The following is a 12,871-nucleotide window of genomic DNA, read 5'->3' as shown; positions in this document are numbered from 1 at the left end:
ATAATAATCTTTTCCTTTTAAAATATAACTTTCTGTACAAACTGTTATAATTGTATTTAGCTTTGTCTTATTCAATTCTTTTCTTTTTAATTTTTATTTTTATTTTATTTTACTTTACAATACTGTATTGGTTTTGCCATACATTGACATGAATCCACCACGGGTGTACATGCGTTCCCAAACATGAACCCCCCTCCCACCTCCCTCCCCATAACATCTCTCTGGGTCATCCCCATGCACCAGCCCCAAGCATGCTGTATCCTGCATTGGACATGGACTGGTGATTCGATTCTTACATGATAGTATACATGTTTCAATGCCATTCTCCCAAATCATCCCACCCTCTCCCTCTCCCTCTGAATCCAAAAGTCCGCTATACACATCTGTGTCTTTTTTGCTGTCTTGCATACAGGGTCATCATTGCCATCTTTTTAAATTCCATATATATGTGTTAGTATACTGTGTTGGTGTTTTTCTTTCTGGCTTACTTCACTCTGTATAATCGGCCCCAGTTTCATCCATCTCATTAGAACTGATTCAAATGTATTCTTTTTAATGGCTGAGTAATACTCCATTGTGTATATGTACCACAGCTTTCTTATCCATTCATCTGCTGATGGACATCTAGGTTGTTTCCATGTCCTGGCTATTATAAACAGTGCTGCGATGAACATTGGGGTACATGTGTCTCTTTCAATTCTGGTTTCCTCAGTGTGTATGCCCAGCAGATTCAATTCTTATTGTCAAGGATCTTGAAAACTTTGTCTAAAGAAATCAATAGTGAATTCACATAATGTTCTCTACCATACTCTGATTTGGGTAGGAAGCATTTATGAAATTCTGTGCGGCAGAGAAGAAGAAATGGTTAGGTCAAAGTAATTACAGCCAGGCTACTCTCTAATCACAAGGTAACTAGGCTGTTTGGCATGAATCTCATTTCACAAAACATACCATTCATTATTGCTGGTATAAAAGAATGTTTAAAAGAATGTTTTTTCAAAGAACACGACAGTTCTATAACAACAGAAGACCAACTTTTATTTTCAATTGTTCAGTTTTTAAATTGTATTCAAAATAGATATGAACACCTCTTCTGAGCCCCATATACATGAGTAAGCCTACGATGCTCACCCACATCTATCTGGACTGATGGTTTCCTACTTTTCCTTAAAGCATCATTACTGGAAACTTCACAACTGAGGGGAAATCTCTTCTTTGGTGGGGAGGCATCTCTTATCTCAAGAGTCTCCTTTCAGCCTCCTTGCTATCACCTTCTTTGCAATGACGACCGTTAATAACCAACAAGCACAGAAGAGAAAAAGTTCTAAAGCACTTACCAATGTTTTAGTAAAGACTTTGTGGTGAGAAGGCAGTAAAAACAGAATATCACATGAAACTGAATCTATAAGAGCTCATCAGGACTCTGAGTCTCAGTGCTGCCCTCTTGTCCTTCTAGAGAGAAGATGGGGACACCGTTCCCACATTTAATTCCTTGAGCTTTCTCCCACACCTGATTTCTCCCAACCATTTTAAGAGATACAATTATTTCATCATGATCCACAGCAGTTAACTCACTACTATGTTCAAGGTTGATACAAGGAACAATTTTTGAATTAAAATACCATTTGAAGACATTTTTTAACATACAACATGTTAATATTTGTCACTACTGCTGTGGTGTGACCCTGCAAAAGACATTATTAAACAAGCTCAAACTGTAAGTTGTCATCTCAGAAACAAGATCATAATTAGGTGTTCAGTATCCATCATGAAATTAGCATGAAGTTAGTCATAGACATGATCAACTGTATGGAATGGAGAGAAGGTGCTGATGCGAGGTGGTGCCTGCCACATTTCCTTTCTACATCACATGATTGACCCCCTAGGACAGCTTTATCTCCTCTAATGTTTCTCATGGAAATTCAGAACTTAGCCTTGAAACTGTAGGCCATTTCCATTTCTAATAAAAAATTTCAAATGATAAAAAGAAAATATTATTCCCTTTTCCTCTACAGTTATAGAGAAGCAGATTTCATTTTGTGACATAAAACTGAACTTATAACTGTAATTTCTACCACATAAGTCTTGTAAAACATCTGAACTTCAAAGATAATTGCTATGCCCTAGAAAAGTAACATCTAACATCTAATTAAAAAAAACTCTATAATTGTGATTATCTAAAAATCCTGCTTTCCAGGTGTTAATATTTAAACAAACTCTTCCTTATTTGCCCAGGCATTTCCTGGTTTTATGGGCTTCCCTGGTGGCTCAGAGGTTAAAGCGTCTGCCTCCAATGCAGGAGACCCAGGTTCGATCCCTGGGTTGGGAAGATCCCCTGGAGAAGGAAATGGTAACCCACTCCAGTATTCTTGCCTGGACATGGACAGAGGACCCTAGCAGGCTACAGTCCACGGGGTCTCAAAGAGTCGGACGCAACTGAGCGACTTCACTTCTTCACTTCACTTCTTACTGGTTTTAGCACTAAAAAGTCCTTCTTCCCAGGAAAACTCTCAGTCCCAGGTAAACCCAGAGAGTTGGTCAGACTAATTGACATCCTTGTGTTCTGGAAAGTATAAATATATGCAAATTTTCTTTGTAAAGCCAGAAGAGAATGATTGGCATTTAGCTCTTCTCCCCAAAGTAGGAAGATTTTAAAACATGACTGCGATATTCCTTGCCTAAACAAAGGGGTTAAGAATCTGTGTCTCACTTAACAATTCAAGCAACTGCAAACTATGAACTTCCTTGATAACTGTAAATAAGTCAACATGCCCTGAATCCCAGAACATCAGAATATATTTTTTGTGCACACCAAGTACTCACAACAAAAGGAAACACATTTAATAAGTCTATCACATAACAAAATAGGTTTATGATTCATTTCATTTATGATTCATTTCAAATAGCTAATCAGCAGTAATTCTGGTGTTCTCTGAAGAGTTAAATGGACTCAGCACTATTAAAACACTGCCTTAGAATGAGCCCTATGGTCCTGGATTAGAATTAAGGATATATGTTTTAGCTTAATATAAATACAAATGGACAGATATAATAACAATTATAGACACATACACACACACATATATATTATATACATATTATATATATATATAATATATATGGGTTAGTATACATAAATATATTACCTCACTTTTTCAGCAGAGAAGGCCACAATAATGACACCCCAGGGGCTGTTAGCACATTCAGTTCCTGATCTTGGATGCAGAAGCCAACATGAAAGAGCTTCCAGTGGCCAAAACTGGAACAACCTGAGCAGCAAATAAGTAATATAGCATGGGATTGCAATTTAGAATAAAATATAAACATGAGATTCCACTGAAATTTTAAAGGAATAAAAATGACTGAATAAGAAATTAGACATAAGCAAAAATATACTTCAAAAACATTTTCTGGAAAAAGGAAAGTAGTCAGAATGTTCTAATCAATTAATTGAGATGGAGAAAACCATAAACCAAACTGCTCACAGGAGGGATAGGGATGAAAAGAGGGATGATTTCCCTCATCAAATGCTGATGATGGCTCAATCCTTAGAGATGCAAGATACAGAACGGAGGGGTAGAACTGAGAGATAAGTCTAAAACAGAGGCTTTGGGTAAAAGTGTGTATGTGGAACATTCATTTATTCCATTGCTTTCCACACCCTAAATATGAAATCCTGGGAACTAGATGTCCATTCTCTAGAGGGCACCTTCTCTAGGAAAATTGAGAAGTCCAAGAAAAAACATAATCTCTGAGACAGTAGATTATAGACCTAGAGAGTTGACTATACTCAAGAATAGTCAAAAGAAATGGCATCCAAAAGACAGGAATTCAATGTTGGTTCACTCAGTTAACAGGAGTTTCAGAGGTGAAAAAGAACTGGGAAATGTAAATTATCAGAGAAATAATACTAGTGAAATTCCCAGAGGTAACAAGTACAAGTATCCAGATCGCAAATTCCCACTGACTATCCAATATACTGAATTAAAAAAAAAAAATAGACCTGTAACACATAAATTTTGCACACCAAATTTGAATAAAACAAATGAGAAAATATAGTTATCTACCCAAAATAAGAATGATATGGCATTTCTCATTCATAATCCTATATGCTACAGGACATTAGACCAAACCTTCAAAAATATGAGGAAAAATTTATTTTAAGCAATTAATTCTCCACAAAATTATCAGCCAAGTGTGAGATAAAAGATATGTTTGTACATGCATGAATTCAAATAAATTCTCCTTCAGCTCTGTTCAGATCAGTCACTCAGTTATGTCTGACTCTGCAACTCCATGGACTGCAGTATCCCATGACTGTTAGTGACTGTCCATCACCAACTCCCAGAGCTTGCTCAAACTCATGTCCATTTAGTCAGTAATATCATCCAACCATCTCATCCTCTGTCATCCCCTTCTCCTCCTGCCTTCAATCTTTCCCAGCATCGGGACCTTTTCCAATGAGTCAGTTATTTGCATCAGGTGGCCAAAGTATTGGAGTAAATGTATTAATTCAAATAAATTCTCCTTAGGTGCATATTTTCTAAAGATTCTGTTTGGCAAGATGCTCCAACAAAATAAGAGGACTAACCAAGAAAAAGAAATGGAAGAAGGCCCAAAGTGTTGGTTGCAACCTAAAGGAAGTGGTGAATCAGAGTTCCCAAAGGGCAGATCTAGAGAACAACCAGGCCAACAACCAAGAGCAAAGAAGACAGGACACAAAGATGACTCCAAAGCCCTCAAGGAAAAAAGGAGAGGGCAACAAATGGGATACAAATACAGCAGAACATTTAGAAACATTAAACATAACTGAATGGAAATTGGGGAAAAGAAAAAAGAGCACTTTGAAAAAATTTAACTCTACAATAAATGAATACATTCTTACAAGCATTGACTTTTAGTCACTTAGAGTAGGACTATATCCATAGTGGGAATACTGGAGAAGAGGAGGTAGATGTCCTAAAAGATATAAACCCTCATCAATGAAAGCAGGAAGTCAGTAAGTAATCTCTCAACTTGATTAATAACAATATAATAGTATAAGCATATCACTGTAAGTAAAAACAACTACTGAAAATAAAGCAAATAAAGACAGTAAAAGTGATAACTTCCTAAAAGTAATTTTTAAAAATCAGAGAAATAATAGTAGAGAATTTCCTGAAAATGAGTGGTGGACATGTTCATACTGACAACACCCTCAAAGTGTCCAGCACCTGGCAATATATATGTGCCAGCTTATAGCACTGTATAATGTTTCATCATTAAGGATTAAAGAGAAGATGCATGGATACCAAAAAGTGTGTGCTGATTCCAGCTAATTTTCTAACCTACATTTTCTTTTCTTTTACTCAATAGGCAATTTTCTTGAGCATCTAGCAATGCCAGGCATCATTCTAGGTGCTGAGTCTAGAGCAATGAGCAAAAACCAAATTTTTGCTTTGTGGAGCTCATTGCATGTAGAGAGGTCAGACAATATAACTACTAAATATAGAAAGCATCAGGCATGGTGAGTTTCAGTATGAATAAGCATGGGAGCATAGTAATTTCATAGTAAATTTTGAATTGATTATATATTTTTAAGTTTTGTACCTTCATCAACCTGATATTTCCCAAATGTGAGATTCTAGCTATGCTTAAAGCTACTTAAAAGTCAAAAGAAGAGGCCAATAATCACCACCTATATACCCTTTTCCTAAATTCAGTTGTTAAAAACATTATGCATTTGCTTGCTCTTACTTTCTCCAGGGAGGGAAGGAGTGAAAAAGAGAGAGAGACAGAAACAGAAAGATTTACACTATTTAACTTTTTTCTGAGCCATTGGAAACTATGTTATAAGCATCATGATCCCTACTTAATTCAGCATGTATCTCCTAAGAAAAAGAATATTCTCTTATCTAACCACAATACCATTATTTCACCTAAGAAAATCAATGATGTATATTTGTTGCTCCTGGAATGTAACTGCTTCTGAGACATTTTAATGAAGATAGCAAGGAAAATATATACACAATTAGTTTATACCAGTATCTTCAATTCAAATCTACATCCCAGGGTTCTACCTTAACTTTTCCCAACCCATATTTGCAGCTCCCTTCTCCCACAATGAAGATGATTATTTCCCCCCTACATCTATATATTCACTCATTCGCTGTGTCCTACTACACAAAATAGTTTGAAAATTATACCACCAATATCACTAAAAACAAAAAATCTAATAAGAGTTCAAAGGTGTTTTGTAATAGTTTTAGCCTTGAAATACTTTCTTCTAAGTGTACATGATCAAAGTACTGTATTCAAAAATTACTTGATTAATTTCTTCTTTGGTGTATTAGTGAGGATATCAATTTTACACAAAGTAAGGATGCTTGTGTCTATATTTAGTTTCAATGTTAGCTTTTTATTTCATCTGTTTTGTTTGCTTTTTTTGAATATATAAAATATTTACATGAATATTACATCACAAAAGTCAAAACCATTTACAAGTTTATTCAGGGAACTCTAGTTCCCACATTTCTACTTTGCTCAATTCTCACCTGCCTGCTTATATAACCACTTCCATTGGTTTCTAGCTTGTCATTCCTGTATTTTTATTTGAAATACCAAGTTGTGTGTGTGTGTGTGTGTGTGTGTTCTTATTTCTCCTTTATTATGCAAAGATAGTGCACTATATACTCTCTTTTGCACCTTGCTTTCTTAAACAATATATCCTGGAAATGATTCCATATAATTTCATAAAGATCTTCTTTGTCATTTTCATGATGACAAATTATTCCATTTTGTAGCTGTTCAACTACTCTAAGAGTGGATATTTATGCTGTCTGCAACATTTTACTAATACAAATAATTTTGCCATGAGTAGCTTGGGGCATTTTGTATTCTATATTTAAGATGTACCTTCAGAGGCTTAAAAATATTTTGAGAATTTGCCACATAAGATGGTTAAATGCTAGAGATATCGTTAGGACAGTGTGGGAGTTGTCTGTCCAAAATCCATTTTCTTCTCTCTACTTACAGAATCTTGGATGAATTATAGACCTCAGTGTGCCAACTAGAATACTATATTCTCCACACACTCTTAGGCAGACTCAACAGAGAGGAGGTCCTTTGCCCTTCTCTCATTTGTTCTCTTTTTTTTTTTTTTACTTTTTATTTTATATTAGAGTGTAGCTGATTAACAATGTTGTGATAGTTTCAGGTGACCAGCAAAGGGACTCAGTCATACATATATATGCATCCATTCTCCCCCAAACTCCCCTCCCATCCAGACTGCACATAACGTTGAGCAGATTTCCCTGTGCTATACAGTAGGCTCTTGTTGGTTATCCAGTTTAAATATATTAATAGCAGTGTGCACCCTGCACTCTTTTTGGGTAAAATCTGAACAAAATGTCTGGAAGTCCAGATGCCATTTTGGACTATGTACTTAGTCACTCAGTCATGTCTCTTTGCAACCCTTTGGACTGTAGCCCGCCAGGCTCCTCTGTCCACGAATACCTGAGTGGGTTGCTATTTCCTCCTCCAGGGGATCTTCCCAACCCAGGGATCGAACCCGAGTCTCCTGTGTCTCCTGCATTGCAGGCAGATTCTTTACTTGATGATCCATCAGGGAAGTCCCTTTGGATTATGAAGTAACTTCAAAAGCTGCAATCTACATACAAAGGATGGCATAGCAGATAAATAAGAGACTGAGTTTTGGCCCAAAACTGCCTGACTCTAGATTTCCTTACGTGAAAGAACAATAAACTTCTCTATCATTGGAGCTATTCGTTTGGATTTTTCTGATAATAAGCCAAATAAAATAGTAGTGATACAGAAACCGGTACCTGATAGCAGAGTGACTTTAGGAACTTGAGTCAAGGCTTAGCAGAGGTAAGCCAGCTGGAAAGCTGATGATCTTTATAATGGGAGAGCAAAACAGGCAAATGTTTGCCTCTGCTTTGGCAGAATGTCCACATGCTGATGGACTCCACTGTTAGGTGAAATGGTTGGGATATTCATAGCGATCCATGTATTGGCTCTTTCCTGTCACTTTCAGTAAAACCTAATAGGGAGAAATAACTCAGACCAGAGCTATCAAGTCTTCAAACTGAGATTAAAGGAAACCCTGTCTTAGTCAGGGAATTGTTCCCTGCCTGTGTTCTGTAATTTAAGCTTAATTAGAGACCCACAGTTTGAGGCCTCCGAGGTACAGGAGCAACCAGTGCTTCTGTACTTTCAACCCAAAATAGTAATAAGATGTGTCTGTAAAAGTGCAGCCTTAACAAGATTTTAGATGGAAAGTGCATCTGCTGCCAAAGACAAGATCGAGGGTGCACCCTTCCACTGGAGCCATTATTCCAAGTGTCCTCCAGACATCAGCCTTGAAGTTGAAAGACAGCACTGGAGAGAACACCAAAGCCACAACTAAAAGATGAAACTCTCAGGCTTTAGAATTATGTCTATGAGAGAACTAGAGTAGTACATCATTTTGAGAAAGGATATATTGCCACTGCTGCAGCCCAGGACCGTGACCATGAAAACTGTCTCTGCCTCCTTGACTTCTATCTTCCACAGGAAAACCAGCTGCTCTTGATGCTCAAGTGTTTACCCTAAAGCAGTTATATCAGAAATGCTGCAAGGGAGGAAATGTGTTATTGGCTTTCTTCCTCCTCAGACCAGGAGGATATTAGGAGTTCTGACTCCCATCGGATGGACTAATGACAAGTTCACTTAGTCAGGACATTATTCTAGCTGGGTCCTGATGACCACACAATGTCAACTCATAATCCCTGATTCCTTTTGAGCCAAAAGACTTGAATGCTGGTCTTTGACTCTTTCTGAAGGAAGGGGGAAAATATGCAAAAAACTACACCTCTGCCAAGATTAAAGCCTGCTTTGTCTCTTTCAAACAAGTCCCCTAGGTGACATCATCATAAGATAAAACCGAAGAGATATCTCTTACAGATTTCATGAAGAAGCGAAACTTGAAAGATGGGTTGAAATATATTAACTCTGACTTACTTTAAGCAGAATAAGCAGCATGCACAAAGGATTAGGGGAGAGAAGACTCAGGGTCAGTCTAAAGAAGAATAGACTTATTTGGTTGAAGCTTCAGGCACAAGTGAAAAGATACATTTGGATATGGCCTTGAGTGTAAAGCTAAGACACTTAAAAGTTGTCCTGTAGGTAACAAGTGAAATGTTATGTAGGTAACATAGAAAACAATGGGGGATTTTACAAACACTGTTTTTCTGCAAGCTACATAGCAATGCCCACATTTCAAGGAGTCAGCAAGGACCAATAGAAAAACAGCACAAGTTCAACTGAAAGAATGAATAAGCAAAATGAAGTGAATCCACATTAAACCAGCAAGTCCCTTTAGTGGTCCCCAGCACAGGCAGCAATAGCAGAGGGGAAATGAGGTCAACTCTGCATATTTGGAAAAACTATTCCACCTGTATTTCTACAGAATGAGAGTAACCAATTGGGGAACTTCAGTAGCCTATGACACATTATCTTTGCCAATTCAAAGACTGTAAGATTTGTAAGTCTTGCCTTTATTCTCTCCATCATAATTTGATAGTAGATCAGCATTATTTGATAGAGATCAGCATTGTTACTGAAACTAAGAGCATCAAGGGTGAGATTTATAACTCACCCATCTAGATTAAAATCTGTCTAAAGGCATGACCATTTACAAATATGTCAGAACTGCCTAAATAAAAAGACAAGTTCTTCTAGGCTTTCTAAGCAACCTTGATTTTTTTGCATCAGTTTCTATAGTACACTCTCTAGAAGCGTTGACTTAACTTGGATACAGGATACAAAACGTTGTCTTTCTTTGGTATCATTTATTTATTTTTATTAATTTTTTAATTTTTAATATAAATTCACTTATTTTAATTGGAGGTTAATTACTTTACAATATTGTATTGGTTTTGCCATACATCAACATGAATCTGCCACAGGTATACACATGTTCCTCATCTTGAACCCCCCTCCCTCCTCTCTCGCTGTACCATCCCTCTGGGTCGTCTCAGTGCACCAGCCCCAAGCATCCAGGATCATGCATCAACCTGGACTGGCGATTCATTTCATGTATGATATTATACGTTTCAATGCCATTCTCCCAAATCATCCCACCCTCTCCCTCTCCCTTAGAGTCCAAAAGACTGTTCTATACACCTGTGTCTCTTTTGCTGTCTCACATACAGGGTTATCGTTACTATCTTTCTAAATTCCATATATATGTGTTAGTATACTGTATTGGTGTTTTTCTTTCTGGCTTACTTCACTCTGTATAATCGGCTCCAGTTTCATCCATCTCATCAGAACTGATTCAAATGTATTCTCTTTAATGGCTGAGTAATACTCCATTGTGTATATGTACCACTGCTTTCTTATCCATTCATCTGCTGATGGACATCTAGGTTACTTCCATGTCCTGGCTATTATAAACAGTGCTGCGATGAACATTGGGGTACATGTGTCTCTTTCATTTCTGGTTTCCTCGGTATGTATGCCCAGCAGTGGGATTGCTGGGTCATAAGGCAGTTCTATTTCCAGTTTTTTAAGGAATTTCCACACTGTTCTCTGTTGGGAGCCAGCGTGAGGAGCTCCGCCCATGGCAAAGGTCATGAAGAAAGAAGCTTGGCATACGCAAAGGCATGATCAAGCCTCAGGAAACCCCCTGTTCCCAAGCATCAACCCCCAAAATCAGTACTTTACGGGGAGCTCTCCCCCATGACCATTTCTCTCAGAGAAGGAGTTAACTTGCAGCTCCAGTTAATAAAAATTCCTGGGCGTGACAAGAGTGTTTCAACTTACGAACTCGGAAGTTTCTCTGGCCTCCCTGATCAGGTTCGTCCAGCCGCATGTGATTGTTTACAGCCTCCCAACCTTGAGAGGCACGAGATGCTTTAAAACTTTATAAATACAGACTCTCTTGAGAAGTTAGAAAATTATTAGTATAGTGTAGTGGGTTGATTAGGAATTATATTGGTGAAGGGTTTTTTCTTCATTTGTCGTGCCAATAATTACTGCTAATTCCCTGCCCTGGGTGTGACAAGGATGTCTCAGGTCAAACCTCTCTGCTGACAGACTAGCTCGTGTGACAACCTCTCAACCATAAACAGCACAGAGAGTTTGGAGTATTAGCGTAGGGCTTTTTTCATTGATGAGTCAATGATTGCCATCAGGCCTCCGTATCCTTAGGCACCTGGGAATATCATAATCAATGTATTTGGAATATAGAAAAGGAAATATAGTAGTTTTTTGATGTTAGCAACACTAGACTTTTTGAGTTAATGAATCTTCTCTTTTGTAATAGACCACTGTACTTTGTTATAAATCACTGTGTCCTTGCTATGCAAAAATGTAACTTTATCACTATCTTAAGACAAAATAGATCTTAAGAGGAACATTGGTGAAGGGTTTACATTTGTTGAGCCAATATTTGCTGCTAAATCTCCATATTCCTGCCCTTATAATGAATATAACTAGCTTATAGGAGAAATAAGTATTAACCTTTAAGATTAATCATGTTAAACCTTAGGTTAAGTAAATTCCTTTCTTGATTGTAACTCACTACACCCTCACCCTATAGGAATGCAACTTTACTTGGAGAGTGGAGCCTGATTTAAGAAAAAAATCACCCATGGAAAAATAAGTTTTCTGGTTAACTGACCGGTATCAGAAAGGGCCATAAAATGTCAGCAGACCTCATGGCTAAAAGATGATGAACTCATAGGACCTTTGTATAATTTTATATGAAGCATCTGATTGTGACGAAGGGTCAGGTCTGCTGACCCCCCACGTGACTCTGTATTCATCCCTATGTATAACAAAAAGGTTTATAAACAAACCTGAAAAATAAAGAAATCGGATCAGTCTCTGGAAAGACTGATTCCCCCATGTCGTTTCTTTCTCTCTCCCCGTTTTCATGGCTGAATTCCCATCTGAAATGTGGGTACTCACCAAGCCTGCTAATTCTGCCTGGGCTTCTGAGATCAGACCAGGGAGGCCTCAGTGCCTCCTCTCCTTTGGGAGAATAGAAAGACGGCTGTGGCCTACGTAGGTGGTGATTGGTATTCCACGTAAACCAGTTATTCAGCCTCCTTTTCTCCATTAGTTCTCCTACTACACTATCTGTTTCTAATCTCCCTCTATATCTGTAATTAAATAAGTTTTTTCCAGGACGCCGATTCCGTCCCCACCTTCGAATTACTCTGGATCCACCAGGGCTGGACCCCGGCAGTTCTCCATAGTGGCTGTACTAGTTTGCATTCCCACCAACAATGTGAGAGGATTCCCTTTTCTCCACACCCTCTCCAGCACTTATCGCTTGTAGACTTTTGGATCGCAGCCATTCTGACTGGCATGAAATGGTACCTCATTGTGGTTTTGACTTGCACTTCTCTGATAATGAGTGATGTTGAGCATCTTTTCATGTTTGTTAGCCATCTGTATGTCTTCTTTGGAGAAATGTCTATTTAGTTCTTTGGCCCATTTTTTGATTGGGTAGTTTATTTTTCTGGAATTGAGCTGCAGGAGTTGCTTGTATAGTTTTGAGATTAGTTGTTTGTCAGTTGCTTCATTTGTTATTATTTTCTCCCATTCTGAAAGCTGTTTTTTCACCCTGCTTATAGTTTCCTTTGTTGTGCAGAAGCTTTTAAGTTTAATTAGGTCCCATTTGTTTATTTTTGCTCTTATTTTCAATATTCTGGGAGGTGGGTCATAGAGGATCCTGCTGTGATTTTTGTCGGAGAGTGTTTTGTCTATGTTCTCCTCTAGGAGTTTTATAGTTTCTGGTCTTATGTTTAGATCATTAATCCATTTTAAGTTTATTTTTGTGTATGGTGTTAGGAAGTGTTCTAGTTTCATTCTTTTACAA

General features: G+C 37.7%; 1 non-coding gene across 1 annotated transcript; it reads left to right on the top strand.

Annotated features, from left to right (window-relative positions):
- The first annotated feature begins 2,257 nt into the window (after positions 1-2,257).
- On the top strand, positions 2,258-2,329 carry TRNAW-CCA (transfer RNA tryptophan (anticodon CCA)). The gene has a single exon. It is a non-coding gene; the product is annotated as a tRNA-Trp (tRNA).
- Positions 2,330-12,871: the final 10,542 nt, after the last annotated feature.

Source organism: Ovis canadensis, chromosome 8 (assembly GCF_042477335.2).
Source record: "Ovis canadensis isolate MfBH-ARS-UI-01 breed Bighorn chromosome 8, ARS-UI_OviCan_v2, whole genome shotgun sequence".
NCBI classification, from domain to species: domain Eukaryota; kingdom Metazoa; phylum Chordata; class Mammalia; order Artiodactyla; family Bovidae; genus Ovis; species Ovis canadensis.
The sequence above is the reverse complement of the archived record's forward strand: the minus strand, read 5'-3'. Positions and strand labels throughout refer to the sequence as shown.